General features: G+C 34.5%; 1 pseudogene; it reads left to right on the forward strand.

Moving 5' to 3' along the window:
• Nucleotides 1-9,336: 9,336 nt before the first annotated feature.
• Nucleotides 9,337-13,411, forward strand: LOC138319862 (uncharacterized; annotated as a pseudogene).
• Nucleotides 13,412-17,204: the final 3,793 nt, after the last annotated feature.

Consider the following 17,204-nt stretch of genomic DNA (forward strand, 5'->3'; position numbering starts at 1 on the left):
AAATATATGGACGAAGGATCCGGAACCGGACACATTTTCAGGATTCAAAATTATCTGAATTAATATACCATATTATAAAATTTTCCATTTTTTTCTGTTTTGTTATTCGTGATATGCCCTATAATGCTTTCCAGTATTTTACACAAAACTGATGACAGGCACGCGCAGTTGACTGTCGATTTATCAACAAAGAATCCCACATGTCGACCTAAATTTGTTCCCCAAAAATTGGGGACAGAAAGTATAATGTTGTGCAACGACATGGATCTAATTTATTGTATAAACAGATGTGAAAATTTAGATCAAAAGAATGGAAACTTATCGAGATATTGAATTAATATTTAGGCTAAGGAACAAAACGTTTCTAAAACAAGGGATCCACGAGAGACGGGGCAATCTGAAGCACAGGAACCTGGCACGATTTTTTAACCAACAGTAAGACACACATATATATATCATAGTGTCTATCATATACAAAATATGTATACCATTGTTTAAATATTTTGTGTCAAGTCCCTGACTGTGTTTATAGTGTAAACAGAGAATTAGATTTTAGATAATATAGATATACATTAGCTACTGTTGTAGTGGAAAAGATATCACCTTCTGACTGACTTTTCAAGTCAGAAAGTGATATCTTTTCATGTATGTTTCTGGTGTAAGGACCCGTTCCATACACAGAGATCTGAGAATTGGTACAGTTTATATAATTATTGACCCAGCAGAGTGTCCTCAGATCATTGTTAGACGTTTTAAGGGTCTAGATATAAAAATCTCAGATGCTGGTGTTTCCATAGGAAAATATGTAGGGCCTAATGTTAGTAGTAAAATCATCAGGCAACCTAAGCCATGTTTCTTTCCCGTGTGTCCTGATTGGTGAAATCATTGTACGATATAATTTACTTGATTCTTTACCGATATGTTCTATTTGATTTGGAGAGTTGATTTTATTGAATAGTCGGGACGATTTTACCTATATATGTGGTATATTGGTTTATTATAGACATAACATTGTTATTGAAATACTGTTTTTCTCAATAAAACTGGGCGGATTTTTGTTTCAAAAACACTTTAGTTTTATCCAAATTCACCTAGATTACCACTTTGTACAGTACTGAGAAAGTTATTGGTACAATGCTGACGACCACATGACGATTGTGAAAGGAGAAGACCCACAGCTGTATCTTTTTAAAAAAAATGGAGGCTGATTTAGTATCATTTAGGTAATGCTACTATCCTGGAATGGTACCAATTATAATCGGTTGTTTAGCCTGCCACCTGATTATAAATAATCTGTTCTCACATACGTGTTACTGGAATTGGTCGAGGTTAACCGAGTGAAAAAAAGGTTCTACGAATTTAGCCGGAAGCAGCTGATCTTAGATTAGACGGTTGGACCGGCCAATTTTTATTATATCATTTATAGATAAAAAAAAAAAAAAAAGTGGAAATGGCAGTTTAATGACTCATTTAAGTCCATCTTTTATAGTAAAACAGTACAGATGTGCAAGTCAAACTATTATTCTTGCAATTTTTAATAGTTTGACGTCTAAAGTTTTTAAAACAAATTGTTATGTCAGAAAAATGGGAAGCAAAATATTTGCCGGATCGTGGCAGTTTGACGGAAGTTTGTTATATTTTTCTAACCCTATCACATACATATGATAGCTTTAATGTCGTTGTGCTCAGATGTGTTATACAGAGAGTTATGAATTAGAGGAATTGCTTGTACGTGTAGAACTTTACAGTTTACTTTTCTGTCATATATTTATAAGTAAAAAAAAAATGCATTATCACATGCCATCACTGTAACAAGCCAAACTAGATCACGGACCTGTTTGATCCACTTCGGTGGCGATAATTACAGAGGTTGTAGTAGTAATCACTAGTATCACAGGGGTATATAGGTATAATAGATAGAAATCAGAGTTACCGGGATTGTCTTCACAGAGAAATAATACAAAATGAAAAAAAGCCTCTACTTTGTAAGTGATGATATAATCTAAGATAATTTATGAATGTTATAAACTTATTTCCAGGTGTTTTGTTAAATAGTTAAACGTTAATTTTAGACAGAGATGTAAAGACTCGTCATACAACACTAAAGGACAACAGTTCCCTCTGATTAGGGCCATACTAGAATAATAGTGTCGTCTTTAGAGCTACAATTGGTACCTATTTTTGCTGATGGAGCAAAGGCATGATTGTGCAAAGTATTATTAAAATGTCTATACTTATGCATTTTATCTTACTTGTTTTATATCACTAACGTACTAGGCAATAAAACTGAATCTTATTAAATATCAAATTCACATCGAGACATTATTTTTTTTCGCATATAAATATGATGGCCTTTTCCAAGGAAAATTATACGGCAAGTCTACAAATTATAAATTTGGCGTTTTATGAGTAGTAAAGTAGATATTCAGAACACAGGGATCTGATAATTAGTTACAGATTATATAATCATAAACCCTCAAGACACAGGGATCTGATAATTAGTTACAGATTTATCATTATATAATCACTGACCCCCCAGAGCACCCTAAGACCGTTTTTAGACGTTTTAGTGGTCTAGATAAAAAAAAAACGATAAAAATCATATTCTACATGGTAGACATATATACGACCATATAGTACCAGAAACATATATACATAGAAATTGGCAACTTCTCCATTTTTACGATCGGCAGATGTACCGCTGTATGTGCTTTGAGGTTTTTAGATAAACTCTTAAGGGACTAAATCGTTAAAAAATCATGTAATAAAATATATACGAATTACAAAAATTGAAAATAATAGTAAAAGTTGTGTACTTTGTGTTAACAACAAAATTTAAAAGTTTGTATAACCATTTCGTTCGAAATGGAGAAAAAACTGAAAATAAATAGAAACGACCTAATCACTATTTCATATTATCATCTTTCGGCGAGGTAAACATGCGCGATGTGGGAACATTTAACATACGGAAACTTCCGTACGTTTTGTCAAGAAGTAAAGATGACGTAAGAAAATGTTGAAGTTGAACTTTGGAATTTAATGATGATAACTTTGACTTGACGGATGGCTATTCTGGAGTGTCCAGAATATAGCTGATGTGTTCCGTACAAAGTCGGAGACCTAACTGACTTACAAATAAAATATTTCATGCTTAAATAATGTACATACAATACAATTACAGAATTATGATTGACAGATATCGCTCATTGGCAGATTAATCAGCCGTGGTCAGTGTCCTTTAGGCAATTAGGATGGCCGTGACATTAATCCGGTTACGTAATAGAATGGAACTTAAAATCTTTCAGAAAAGGTATCAAAGTAAATTGCCAGAGGATATACACAGTTATCACACATATGGGGTTTTATCTCAAATGTCACAAACGTAAATATGATCAAGAATATAACCTTAGGAATGTCAAATTACACACAATAGTATTAACTGATAATTGATGTTAAAATTTAGCAACTATTAACGCAAGTTCAAAGCACTTTAAAATTTATCACAAAATTCTTTGTGATACATTCACCGAAAGAAATATCATCTGTCTAATGGACATATCTGCTATCGACTGAAAACACCAATTTATCGACTACAAGTTCCTGATTAGTGTGTTAAATCTAATAAACGTTGTGAAGAGTTTCTAAGTGTAATTATTCATATATTGTACAGGTTGTTGCAGCTATAAAGAAGAGTTTTCATTATATTATATGGTTTTATATTTGCTTCTACCATTATTTTATTTTCATTTGTCATGATATTAGGTACTGGCAAGTCCGCTAAACCTGCCAATATTATTAGCTTTTTTTAAATTACCTAATATACGTGTATAGACTATATAATAAGGAAAAAAATAGAAACAAAAACTAGTAATCTAGATATGTTTAGCGGACATTCCCTATAAATACATAGTTATAGTCTCTATCCGTCTAATGGAAATTCCCTATTATACAAATATTTCCTGGGTTACTGTGCTCTAGTATACAAATATTTCATGGGTTACTGTGCTCTAGTTCATAATATTTAACCCGAGGTGATGGTAATCAACAAATGTTATATTGCACGAGGCCAAAGGCCGAGTGCAATATAACATTTGTTGATTACCATCACCGATTGTGAACTAGAGCACAGTAACCATGGAATATTTGTTTTATTACATAATCACCAATTTTTTCAGTTGAATATTTTTTTTATAAAACGAATACGACAATCACTTGACAAAATCATCAACATCGTACCGTACGGAAAAAAACCTTAATATCCTATTGAAGATTGACGAATAGCCCACGCAAGTGCGTCACGTTGTAACTCCGATTTGGATGTCTTATTGTCTGTTTTCACATTATTAGACCTGCTTGCAGCCTTTTGATCTAATACATTCATCGTGTCCGTCCTTTACTCGGTACTGTAAACGTCTACATGACGTGCTTGATTCGAGATCTAAAAATCCAACGCGAAATTGAGCGTGACCCTTTGTGACGTCATAATAACGTAACACACTATTAAGTACTCGTAATTCCTCGGAAGTTTTCTACAAAACTAGACAACAACAGCGAGGTGTTCCTAAAGCCGTGCAATATAACATCTCGAACCATGCAATATAACGTTTCCATGGAAGCGTGCAATATAACTTCGAACCGTGCAATATAACAAGGTTTTATTGAACGGTCGGTGTAATAGTTGAAAATATCATATTTCTTCATATATAGATTGGTGTAAACAAATTATGTAATAATATACAAATATTTCATGGCCTACTGTGCTCTAGTTCATAATATTTAACCCGAGGTGGTGGTAATCAACAAATGTTATATTCGAGGCCTCGTGCAATATAATATTTGTTGATTACCATCACCGAGGGGTAAATATTATGAACTAGAGCACAGTAACCCATGAAATATTTGTTTTATTACATAATCACTATTTTTTTAGTTGATTATTGTATAAAAAGAATGCAACAGTAACTTAACAAAATCACCAGCACCGTACCGTACGGAGAAGCTTCAAGTCCTATTGAAGATTGACGTATTTCCCACGTATGTCACGTTGTAACTCCGGTTTGAATGTCTTATTGTCTTCTTTAACATTATTAGACCTGCATGCAGCCTTTTAATCTATTACATTCGCCGTGTCCGTCCTCTACTCGATAAACGTCTACATGACGTGCTTGATTCGAGATTTATAAAGCTAGCGCAAAATTGAGCTTGAACCTTTGTGACGTCATAATAACGTAACTCATTGTTACGCGCGACTCCTCGGTAGTTTTCTACAAAACTAGACAACAACAGCGAGGTGTTCCTAAAGCCGTGCAATATAACATCTCGAACCATGCAATATAACGTTTCCATGGAAGCGTGCAATATATACTGCAAGACCACACACTTGTGTTTTTCAATCAGAAAGCACGAGTTTATTGCGCGGACGAATATATTCATGAGTGCGCAGAGCGCACGAGTGAATATATACGTCCACGCAATAAATGAGTGCTTTCTGATTCGTTAGAAAAACACAAGTGTGTGGTCTTGCTTTTATCACATACCTTCCCTATTTGATGTAGATCGTTAAATCTAAATGTTTCAGTTCGCTTCGTCTTTCAAAAACCGGTCTGAACCAGTTTCGGTACAAGCCACTGCCTTGCATATCAGAGAGAGGAGAGACAAAATGCTACAAAGAGTAGATTTTGCAAACAATCTAGTTTTCTTTAATTTAGTCAGTGAAATTATAACTCAACAAGTAAGATACAGGTTTTGATTTTTATATATGATAATAATTTCTCGTAAAGATTTACAACAATTACTTGTAAAATGAGATAAAAAACACAATAACATAGTAAATTCTCCCAACTCGCGATATCATGGTCTGATCGTGACGTCACCGACATCGGTCACACACTCAAAATTTCCCACGGCTTAACTTCAGTCAGAATCGGAGTCCGGTAGCTGAGCTACACGTTTGTACTTACGAGGAGGTGAAGTGTTATGAGATGTTGTATTTTTTTACTGGGATGATATTTGGAATGAAATATTGAAAGTTCCACCACTGATATTTGCACCAGAAAACATTCCTGTCGCAAGATTTTGTAGGCTTACGTCTTCCTCACAACACGTGGTGACCTCTGGTAAACTCTTCCTATGTGGTGTTACCGTCATGATCATAGGCCTGTGTGATACTGTGGAAGTTACACTGGAAGCTACAATTTATTAACTACAGTAGCAAACCTTTTTTCCCCAAAAAATAAACCAATGCAATACAAGGGAAATCCCCTAAAAAGTAGTTCCGGCTAGTAGGTAAATACAACATTCCGTATTGTACATGTGCAATACAAAACATTGTATTTCATTGTCTGAAATCTGCTTGTATTACTATAACCAGATTCAACAGGTATGTGATAAAACTTCGAACTGTGCAATATAACAAGGTTTTATTGAACAGTCGAGATAATGTTGAAAATATTATATTTCCTCAAATAAACAAATTATGTAATAAATATACCTAGTTATAATGTCTATCCGTCTAATGGACATTCACTATTAAAGGAATAGATTTTTATTTAGTTGAGGCACAGGTGTTCGTTTCTAATATAAGTATAATACTGGGTCAAGGTCTATAACTCGGCCGGCCATATAACACTACCCAATTTCAGTAAAAGTATGATTATTATCCAACCATATAGGATATAATAATAGAAATACTCTCAATCGACAGCCAGATAATTTATCTTTGACCCAGTATTATACTTATACTCATATTAGAAACGAACACCTGTGGTTGAGGTTATGAGGGTATAATGATAATGGAGCACGCGTAAATTATGTAACCCCAGCGAAGCATGTCACTATAGCTATATAACCTTTTTCCATCTGATTTACTTGAAATGCTCCACCGCCGACAGATGATAAATGATATTCATAATTTGAACAATAATTGGTGTTTAATCATGTACATATGTCTAATTTACACAAAATAGTATAAAATAATTGCTTTGGATTTGGTGCATGCGCAATCAGTACTAAATTCCATATAGGATATAGTGCCACGGATTTTTTCGGGGTGCAATTAATTCTTTTTTCATAATTTTAACTTGAAGTAAAATTAGAAGCTCAAACTTTTCAATGGTGGTAATATTGTAAAGTAAGTAACTTCTGTAACTGAAGAAAAACACGAAATCATCTGCTCCTGTTTTTGATAGTGAAAAAATACCATTTGTCAGCGATGGAGCATCTTTAAAAAAATCAACCTAACTATATATCTAAATTGTATGTGTATTTTTATGTATTCAAAGCAAAAATATACCTTACATATACTTTGTAGACCCATGTAAAATGTAAATGTTTGCTTATTGAAGTACATGCACACCTGTATACATGTATAATATATTCATAACAAATACTCATTGTAATGGACACCATTACATAGTCCCCCAAACGCATCCCCAATTGCAACAAATCAAGAATGCAGTTGCACAGTGTATATGAACATCTTGGGAGAATTTTGATGTACTTATATATAGTAATTCAGGTTCTCCTAAAATGTACATAACTACATAACTCGGTGATCATGACCCAGGACCTGGCCATGCCTTGTACCTGCGTATAGTTCGCACCCCAACTTTTCACTTGATAATTTATGAAAAAAGTGCGCACTATACGCGCAAAAATACGGTAATACAAGGCTATTTTTAAAGGAATTGATTTGGAAGTTATCATGACTGTATGGCATCCCTTAAAATTTTAAGTTAAAACCCCCATTTACCAATTTTCAATGTATTGCTGAGGAAAAATTGAAAACAGGAAGTTAGCCCAGCGTCAATCTTTTTAAAATTTTTATCATATTGATCTGAATTCCTTAATACCCCTATATACTAAATTTTATTGAAATCAGAGATCAAAATTTAAAAAACAGGAAGTTAGCCCAGCGGCCATCTTGGAATACCAAAAATCTTTACGATTTTTTTTTTATGTAGTTCGCCATCCGTTAAAGCCCATGTAGACCAATTTTCATTGAGATTGGAGATCAAAACCTAAAGAACAGGAAATGAGGCAGCGGCCATCTTGGAATAGAAAAATCTTTAAGAAAACGTTTGCATGTTGTTTGCCATCCGTAAATAATCCTATCGACCAATTTTCATTGAGATCGGAGATCGAAAACTGAAAACAGGAAGTGGGCCAGCGGCCATCTAGGAATACCGAAATCATTACACAAATGTTTTCATGTTGTTCACCATCCCTGAAAACCCCTACAGACCAATTTTCTTTGAGATCGGAGGCCGAAACCTGAAAACAGGAAGTGGGCCAGCAGCCATCTTGGAATACCAAAAATTTTCACGAAAATGTTTTCTTGATGTTCGTCATCCCTTAAAACCCATATAGACCAATTCATTGTGATCGGAGACCGAAACCTGAAAACAGGAAATGGGCTCTGGCGGCCATCTTTGACATCCCGGCGGTCCCAGAAAAAAGCGTTTATGCACCACCCCACACCCTATAGAGTCTGTCTACCAAGTTTCATGATCATCGGCCCAGTAGTTTCTGAGAAAAGCAGCGGAAACCCGCGCGGCGGAAGAAAGTGGAAGAAATAAGAATAAAAATAATAATAATTAACTTACATTATATATAAAATGATATTAAAAATACTGTAAGAGGTATCTTCATAATTCCAATTGTTCTGAAATTAGAACGATTCTTTAAGGGTTCCTACAAAAGTAATGTAGTGTAACTTACTTACTTTTGGAGAAAATCGACTTTTTGTGCCCCTATTTTCCTGATGCAAATAATTAACTGTTGCCATACTTGGAAGGTCTTTATCACTACGGTGTTCACTGTGAGTACCCGTACACGGGATATTGGTATCGACGAGGCGGTGGCCTGTCACAGCAAGGGGAAATTTTGCAATATTTTCACAGTTTTAATGTAATTAATGTATCTGAAACTATTGGTCAGTTCAAGCTAAGTATATATCGCGTCCGTATGCGATCTGTCAACCCCCTGCGTCAAATAGTTATTGAGGAATAGACAGGAATCCAGGGTCACATGCAGGGGGGTACCGCAGTGAAAAAGGCGGTTCAAAATAAATCACTGATATGAATATTTAATGCTTTTCTGAAAACGGAATTCATTTTCAATTCATATTTTAATATGGCGAACTTACCGGCGAAGCGGATCAATATGGCTGCCGTTTTATAAAAAATGGAGTATACAACAACCTATCACAGGATCAACACCATTTGAAATATTTTGTCCTCTAAATAATCTAGATCTATATAATAACCTGACGGCATGTTTGGCGTTTCATGCTTGTACTGTGAGGTTTTAGCTGTTTATTAAAGTGTTAAACATAATATGTTTGTTTTCCAGTTCCTGATATTGCTGAATTGCTTTGTACTATCGGAGACTGTTTTTCCATACCCAGAATATAATGATAATGATTGATGATCTTCTCAGGTACTACTTTGGACTTTTGTATAATTCACGTGAGATCTGCGGTTTTCTTGTGCTTGTTCATGGAGTTGTCATCAGCATGTCAACAGTAAAACGATAGTTGAGACTTGGATTAAGGAGACACGCATGTGAGAGGCTATTGCAAGAGATAATACAAACAAATATTTACATTGCCACTGCACAGTATCTATATATTGCTACTACGCCAAAAATGTGTTATTTTCCAATATTAACATTGTCAGTTAGGCTCTGGCGTACTGATACCATAATCAAAGTTCAAGAGGTCACGAAAGGACAGTGTTTAATTAAGTCAGTGTGAGAATTCAGTGAAAGATTATTGAAATATTTTTAAAATTGGTCAATATGAAAATATATTCTACTTAAAAAAAATCAAATGGATATAAGTGTTGTATTTATCCATTTATATCCGCTTCATTTAATAACTGCTATTGTTGAGTCGGTTGTCCATGGCAACACACCGGAAGCCCACTATTTCCCGCCAATTCAAAGGCTGTCCTATCAAATGGTATTTTGCTATATGCAGACGTATAAGTTTTATTTTCATACTTTATTTTTAATTAATTTCTTTTTAAAATGGGAATGACTAGTTAAAATGTAAATATAAGCATTGATTGTCATATTTTTGACATACATTGGTGTGTAACATACATTGGGTGTTCAAGCATATCTATCATGTTGCGCTAACGCGCACCATTGGCCATGCTAGAACACCCAATGTATGTTACACTAGAATGCGTGTCAAAAATATGACAATTTATGCTTAATTAATAATCTGCACCGAGAGGCCTTCTGTAACTAAGGCCACAAAGCATTGTGGAATTTACTCAAAGTTGTTTTTGGGATGCGTTCGTTTCCGAATACCGTGAGGACATACTGAAGCATCACTGACGTTTAAAGTGTACACGGAATGGTTTGGTATATAAGGCTTGATAAATGCGTCTTTGGATAAAATTTAGAATGGAGAAAGTACGAGTTTCAAAGCGATTACGGTATTAGAGATAATGCGACTTTTCTCTAGAACACACCTGAAGCCCCAAGCCATTGACTCCGATTCGGGACCCCTGACGTCACGAGGACAACGGGAACTTTTCTACTCGCATAAGATAGAGAGGCGAATTTTGGTGTCTGCCATCTAATGTAAACTATCTGTTTGTAAATATCGATTTTGAAGACACAAATACCTATGTTCATGTCCGATACCTATGTAATATTATCCTTAATCACAGATATGAGTTTGAAAAACGCTTGAAAACAGGGATTTATACCATGCATACATGTATATTGATGTACCTGTCTTAGATAAATGAACATCTCTACGCAATTACTGCACAATTATACACAATAAAATGTTCATAATAATCCACGTACGTTGTATATCTGCGGTGGTTGGAACCACATATATGTGAATATTATATCAAGGATTCTTGATTATGTTATCCAAAGCCCGACTCGGGTCTTTGAATGTTTACTGGTCAAACCCGCTTAACAAATTTCTGACTTTTTTTATAACACCTGCCCATACGATTAAGTTATGATTCCAAACAGAATTTTTTGCATATGTAAATGCATCTACATCTGAAATCGATCTATTTGTTTTTTGACGAAATACATTCAGCTTACATATAACACAGTACACTCGACGACTTGTTGATATTTCGCTCAAGTTCATTCATTAGTGTCTTAAGTCGATATTTCGCTCAAGTTCATTCATTAGTGTCTTTAATTGAACGATAAATCATGCACGAGCCAGACGAAAACAATGAGACTGAAGATGTCTATGTGACAAGTCTAATCCAAGTAGGAGATATCAAGTACAGAACAAAAACAGAACTGTCATTCCGAATAGCCAATGTCGTGCTGCGTTAATCTCTATACCTGTATACTGCAGTAACTAAACCGCGTGGTCAACCGAGACTAATGAGGGGGCTAACCAGATTACGTAAGAAAGGTGTGTAGTGACCTGTCACGCTTTGTTGATTAGCTCGCGTCAGGTGTCAAAAGTAAGATCACAGGTAAGTTAGCGATGGACCATCATGTAGTTGTTGTATAATGTAATATTTGTTTACACTTAAAAATCCCTGGTTTACAGTAAAATATACCGTTCTAACATAACATATAACAAGTGTATCAATTACTAGATGTACAGTATATATTTCAGAAAGACTCATTATACATTTGTCTTGTTTATATGTTCTGGTTACACATAAATGTATTTTTATAACAAAAACTACAAAATTATTTATAAATGGCATGTCGAGAAAGAACTATGCAAATATAATGTTCAATGTCAGAATTTTGATATTTCTGAAAGTTGCTAGATTTCGAATATCCATTTTTTTACCCCCTCCTAATTTATGTCTATGATATCTACGTGTATTGAACTATGAAATACATTTAAAGCATTTTCTTTTCGTTATGTTGGTTCTTGAAATCAGAAACATATATACATATATATTTCTGTTGAAATCCATAGGCCTAGAGAGAATTTTTATTTATACAGAAACATATTCAAATGAATAATTATATAACCATCATTTTTCTAATTCGTCTCTTTTTAGACCACATTATGAAAATGGAATATTCCCGAGGTTTGATAATTTAGAAATTTGTTAAAACAGAGATAGATCTCTAGTTAAATGTATCAGAAACATAAATAACGAATACATGTTTCCGCTAATCACCATATGTATTTAGCCTAATTTCAGTTGTAATATTTCCTAATATATATATAATTAAATCGTCAACATAACTGTATACTGTATATGTATTTGTAAAATTCTCGTAACCCCATTTCAGGAATACATATTATATGTCCCCCTTTGTGCTATAACCCTACTACCAAACACCTCACTGCCGTTGTCCTCGTGACGTCACATCCGATTATTCCCCAAATCAGCGTGAGCGGCCGATTCCCTGATTAGCAGTCGATATACAGGTAAAAATCGAGCACTTCGGAGGGCTGTATCTCGGTACTGAAGCGGCCGATTTTGATGCGGTTTTCAACATTCTTGTCAGGAGATCAAACAGAATAACATATCTAAATGTTATTTTCCGTTCCGTGTACACTGAAGTGCATCTGAGATCAAGACGTTGTTTACGACGGATATTATACTATAGTAAAGGTCCTTAATTATTATCTCATACATATTGATAGATACGATAATCTTAAACCGATTAATGGAGCTATAGATAGATTTTCACGAAAAATAGTATAAAAGCTGGGCTTTCTTACAACAATCCAAAGTTAATTGGAAATCTGTACCTAAAGTTCATCGTCCAGTTGGGAAGGGTTCCGCGCGAGTAAGAGATGCTAGCACTGAGAATGTTTTAGAGGACTTACAGATCTCTTTTAGAATGCATGATGCTGATAAGATGGCAGGCAATACGGAGTTCCATTACTGGCAGATCAAGTTGCAATCAACGAATCGAACGTTTATGAGTCACTTTGCGATTTACATTTACTGACTTACTCGAGAATTAATTTTCGAGACATGAGTTCGATAGAGCAAACCCTCTTCATATTGAATGCATGAGGTTTTTTTTTTTTTTTTTTTTTTTTTTTTGTCTTTCATTCAAGAAAAAATGGATATATTTATCCTAAATTGGAAGATACATCGAATTAGAACCCAGCGACACCTTAATATACATCATACCATATGGAATCCCAGATGTACTATACAAAATATATCAACCTGAAATCTATGAAGCTTATGGCCGGTCCCATCCTACTCCACTAAACCTGCCTTTATTATTTGTTTTTTTTTTGTGTGTGTGTGTGTCTAATACTTCTTAAAATGCGTATATTAGGCAGGTTTAGCGGACTACTCTCATCTACTCCCGTGTGCTTTGGAAACCATAGACGCAGTCATCAGGGGTTGTACAGATGATTTTTTATAAATTATTAAATTGACAGCTGTAATTAGAAGTGACAAATTAAAAAACATGGCTTGCAATAGAGGATATTGATGAGCTTTTCTTTGCTTTGATAAATAAGTTTAATTATTTATCTCACCAACATCATTAAAATGTCTATGAATAGATAATTATCGCATAATTAAAAAAAAGATAATAAAGTAAGGTTGTGTTTAAAGCTTAAGACATATAGATATCTACTACAATTTATTTATATTACTTTCGCGTACACGTAACTATGGGTAATGTAATGAGACAAGTTATTTGAACACTAGTATGACGTCACGTGTAGAAATGACTATTGAAATGAATATTGTATGGATATTACCGGAACCGCCGCTTGGAAATACATTAAAATTTTACCGATACACGTAAAAAGACTTTATAAAATCATTTATTCATAATGCTACCGTAAAATCAACGATAATTAATTTTAAAGTCACAAAATGTTATTCTTATTAAATTTATGGTCAGTATAGAATATGGACAATGTTGATTAACAAATAGTTTACTCCTTAGTTTTACATTATCTAGTGATTTCAATCAACTATTTATGCATTGAATAGTCTTCCTATAGAATCTATGGTCTATATATATTCCAGAGCTTTACAGACAGTTCATAATGCGCGCTAGCGCATTAGGAGATAATCATCTGTATTGCACTGGAATTGGAAGAGGGTTTAATACTTATATTTACATCATTAACCCATTGTGTCTCTACATTAACATTGCTTAAGTTGGATCAGGAAACCCGTTTATCAACGACGATTTAATCCACGAGATGGAACAGCTATTTTGCCGATGATCAGTTGATTCAGAAGTTACCATTTCAACATTAGTGACGTCATAAAGGTCTCGTTTTGGGTGTCCGTTATATTCCATAGATTTCACTTTGCCTTGGTTAATTGATATAGTAAAAGTGGTAAGTAAATGTAAATATGTCATCCAGGGGTGCCAATCTACGTCACCATTAGGTTGTAGTCAACTACAAATGGCAGCCATACAGTCATTTAAAATAGTCGCCAAAGAACTTAGTACGATTGTAGCGGACGTCGGAAAGTCGGTTTGTTTATGACACACCAGAGTTTTTTTCCTCAATTTATTCGATTTTTCTTTAAAATATTTCCGTAAGCATTAAACTATCTTCCTATGGCATCTATGGTCTATATAGATGTCAGAGCTTTGCAGACAACCATCTCACAATGCGCTAATTTTGTTGTCTTTGCTTTAACATTGTTTAAGCTAGATAGGAAAACTCTTTATCAACGACGATTTAATCCACAAAAAGGAACAGCTATTTTGACGGTGGTCGTAACCATGTCATGCATCTACAAACGATATATTGTTATAGTAATCATAATGGTCACGATGTGGGTGTCAGTTATGCCATCATAGGCTTTACTTTGCCTTGGTTAGTTTATATAGTAGAAGTTGCAAGTGAATGTAAATATTAGCAGTTGATATCGATTAAGTCTTATTTCTGCATTAATTACAATAGTGATTTATTTCAGAATTCATACAAATCATCAAAATCTCCTTAGGCTTCATTCAGACTCACAGACTGCCATTCATTCGCCTCTGTCGTGAGTTGACCTAGGATCACATTATATTAATGTATTTTTGTATGTACGACGACTGTTTAGTACCTTGCAAACCCACTTGTAGATTGCGTCACGGCTATTTTAGTACACTGCGATCGACTAGTAAATTATTTCACGGCTATTGTTTAGTGCATTGTAGCCAACTTGTAAATTACGTCACCGCTATTGTTTAGTACCTTATGTCCCACTTGTAGATTACGTCACAGCTATTGTGAAGTACATTGCCGCCCACTTGTAGAAAACGTCACGGCTATTGATAAGTACATTGCGGCCCATTTGTAGATTACGGCACGGCTATTGTTAGGTACATGGCGCCCTGCTTGTAGATTACGTCAAAGCTATTGTTTTTGAAATGGCGGACGTTGAATGCAAAATCATTTGTTCACTTAGAAGTTAAACTCTCATGTCCGCAAAATAATCTATATTGTTTGGTTTAATGTTGAATTTTAAAATAATATTCTGCAATAACTAGCATTCGCTTATAGAAAATTACAGAATTTATTATTAGCCGGAAAAGCGTAGGAAGATATAGTTATTGTTACTTCAAGGAAATCCGAGGTCCTTTAAAAATCGAGTTTGCTCGACATATTCTATAAGGATAGACAAGACGTAGAGGCGCTCAGATATTCTTTAGACTAAGTTACTCCTTTTGGTCAATACAAATGTACATGTAATAACAATTGCTAAAATGTATCTTTACATGGCGTACATTGAGGAAACCAAGAGGTCCATGTATCTTGAGCGTCACTTGAGTAAAACAGTACTATCGAACTTATAACAAACATGTACATGCAACCTGCTGTGCTGCTGAATAAAACAAGTTTTTACATTATATTTGATGCAATGAAGCAAAAAGGGAATGTTGACAAATGTTTCCAAGAAACAGCAAAAGTGCCTTTGACCTTGATCTGGTAACCATGAAACTCCAAACTTGTCTAAGATATTTCGATAGTTCATGTATATTCACAGGTTTGTTACGATCTATGAAAAAAAACTAAACTGTGAGAATGATGACAATGATTGTTTTTTTTTTTTTTATTTCTAAGAATAGTCACGATGACTCTGACTTAAACCTAATAGCCCTAAATTTCTAACTTGTTACAACGGTGACCTTAACTGAATACTTCTGTCGTTCATTCTATATATATTCTATATATAGCCAATAAACATAGCTCAAGTCATACATAAAAACACGAAAGAACGTATAAGAACATATAAGAAATTAAACGACAGAATATATCGGATTATCGACATTGACCTTCAAAAGTTGAACTTTAAACCAGTGAAAACCCATAAAGAAATTTTACCAATTGCTTTTCTATTAAAATAATTCAATGTCCTCTGGCTATAGCCGTTTAGTTCCTTGGGATAGCCATGACTTGCGGAACGTCCAATTAAATAAAGTGTAATATGAGCAAGAGTAGTGTGCAGCCAGACGGAATCGAAGCTGCGACCCTGGTATTACTATTCCGCCGCTCTACCGAATGATCTAAATGGAAATTCCCCGTAGCGAATAATATATTGTTGTAAAGTTTAAAGTGAACAGTCGGGCAAGGATGGCTAAAGTCGGTAAAAATGGTGTGAATGTATCCAGTATAATTTCTTAAGAGATAGAACAATAAAATCTCTCGCCAAAATCTGTCTGCGTACGAAGAAATTAATTTAAAGTATGGGAATTCTAAAACGTCCTCCCGGCTCACTATGTCCGTGGTTACATTTCCACGCAGCCTCGTTTTCAATGCTTTCAACTTTTCTTTACTTTAATGGTCAGAACTGGGAAACTAAGCATAACTTGACCGTCGTATTAATGAACGCATTTAGACTGGTTTTCTTTGCCCGACTATTCACTTTAAATTGAGTTTGTACAGTGGTCGAAAATGTTTTCGACGGATAATACCGGACATAAGGTAATGTCCATAGTTCATCTTAGACTTTGACTTAGTGATCTTAAAAACATATTGCAAGAGCCCTGTTACTTTGCAAAAATTAGGCTAAAGTAAAAGCTGACTTTTCATTTGATGTTTGACGTCATTCCAATGACGTCACTTCATAGATGAGATCCCTTGTTTATCTATGAATACTAGAACGAACAGCCTACTATGCCTTTCGGCCGGGTACGAAATGGTCCCTATTGTCCTAGTCGAGCACTGCCACGGATAATCATTTATTTATTTTATCAATTATTTTATGTATATAAATACATTTTTATATTATTTATAATATAACTTTTTGTGA

Source organism: Argopecten irradians, chromosome 3, assembly GCF_041381155.1.
Source record: "Argopecten irradians isolate NY chromosome 3, Ai_NY, whole genome shotgun sequence".
NCBI lineage: Eukaryota > Metazoa > Mollusca > Bivalvia > Pectinida > Pectinidae > Argopecten > Argopecten irradians.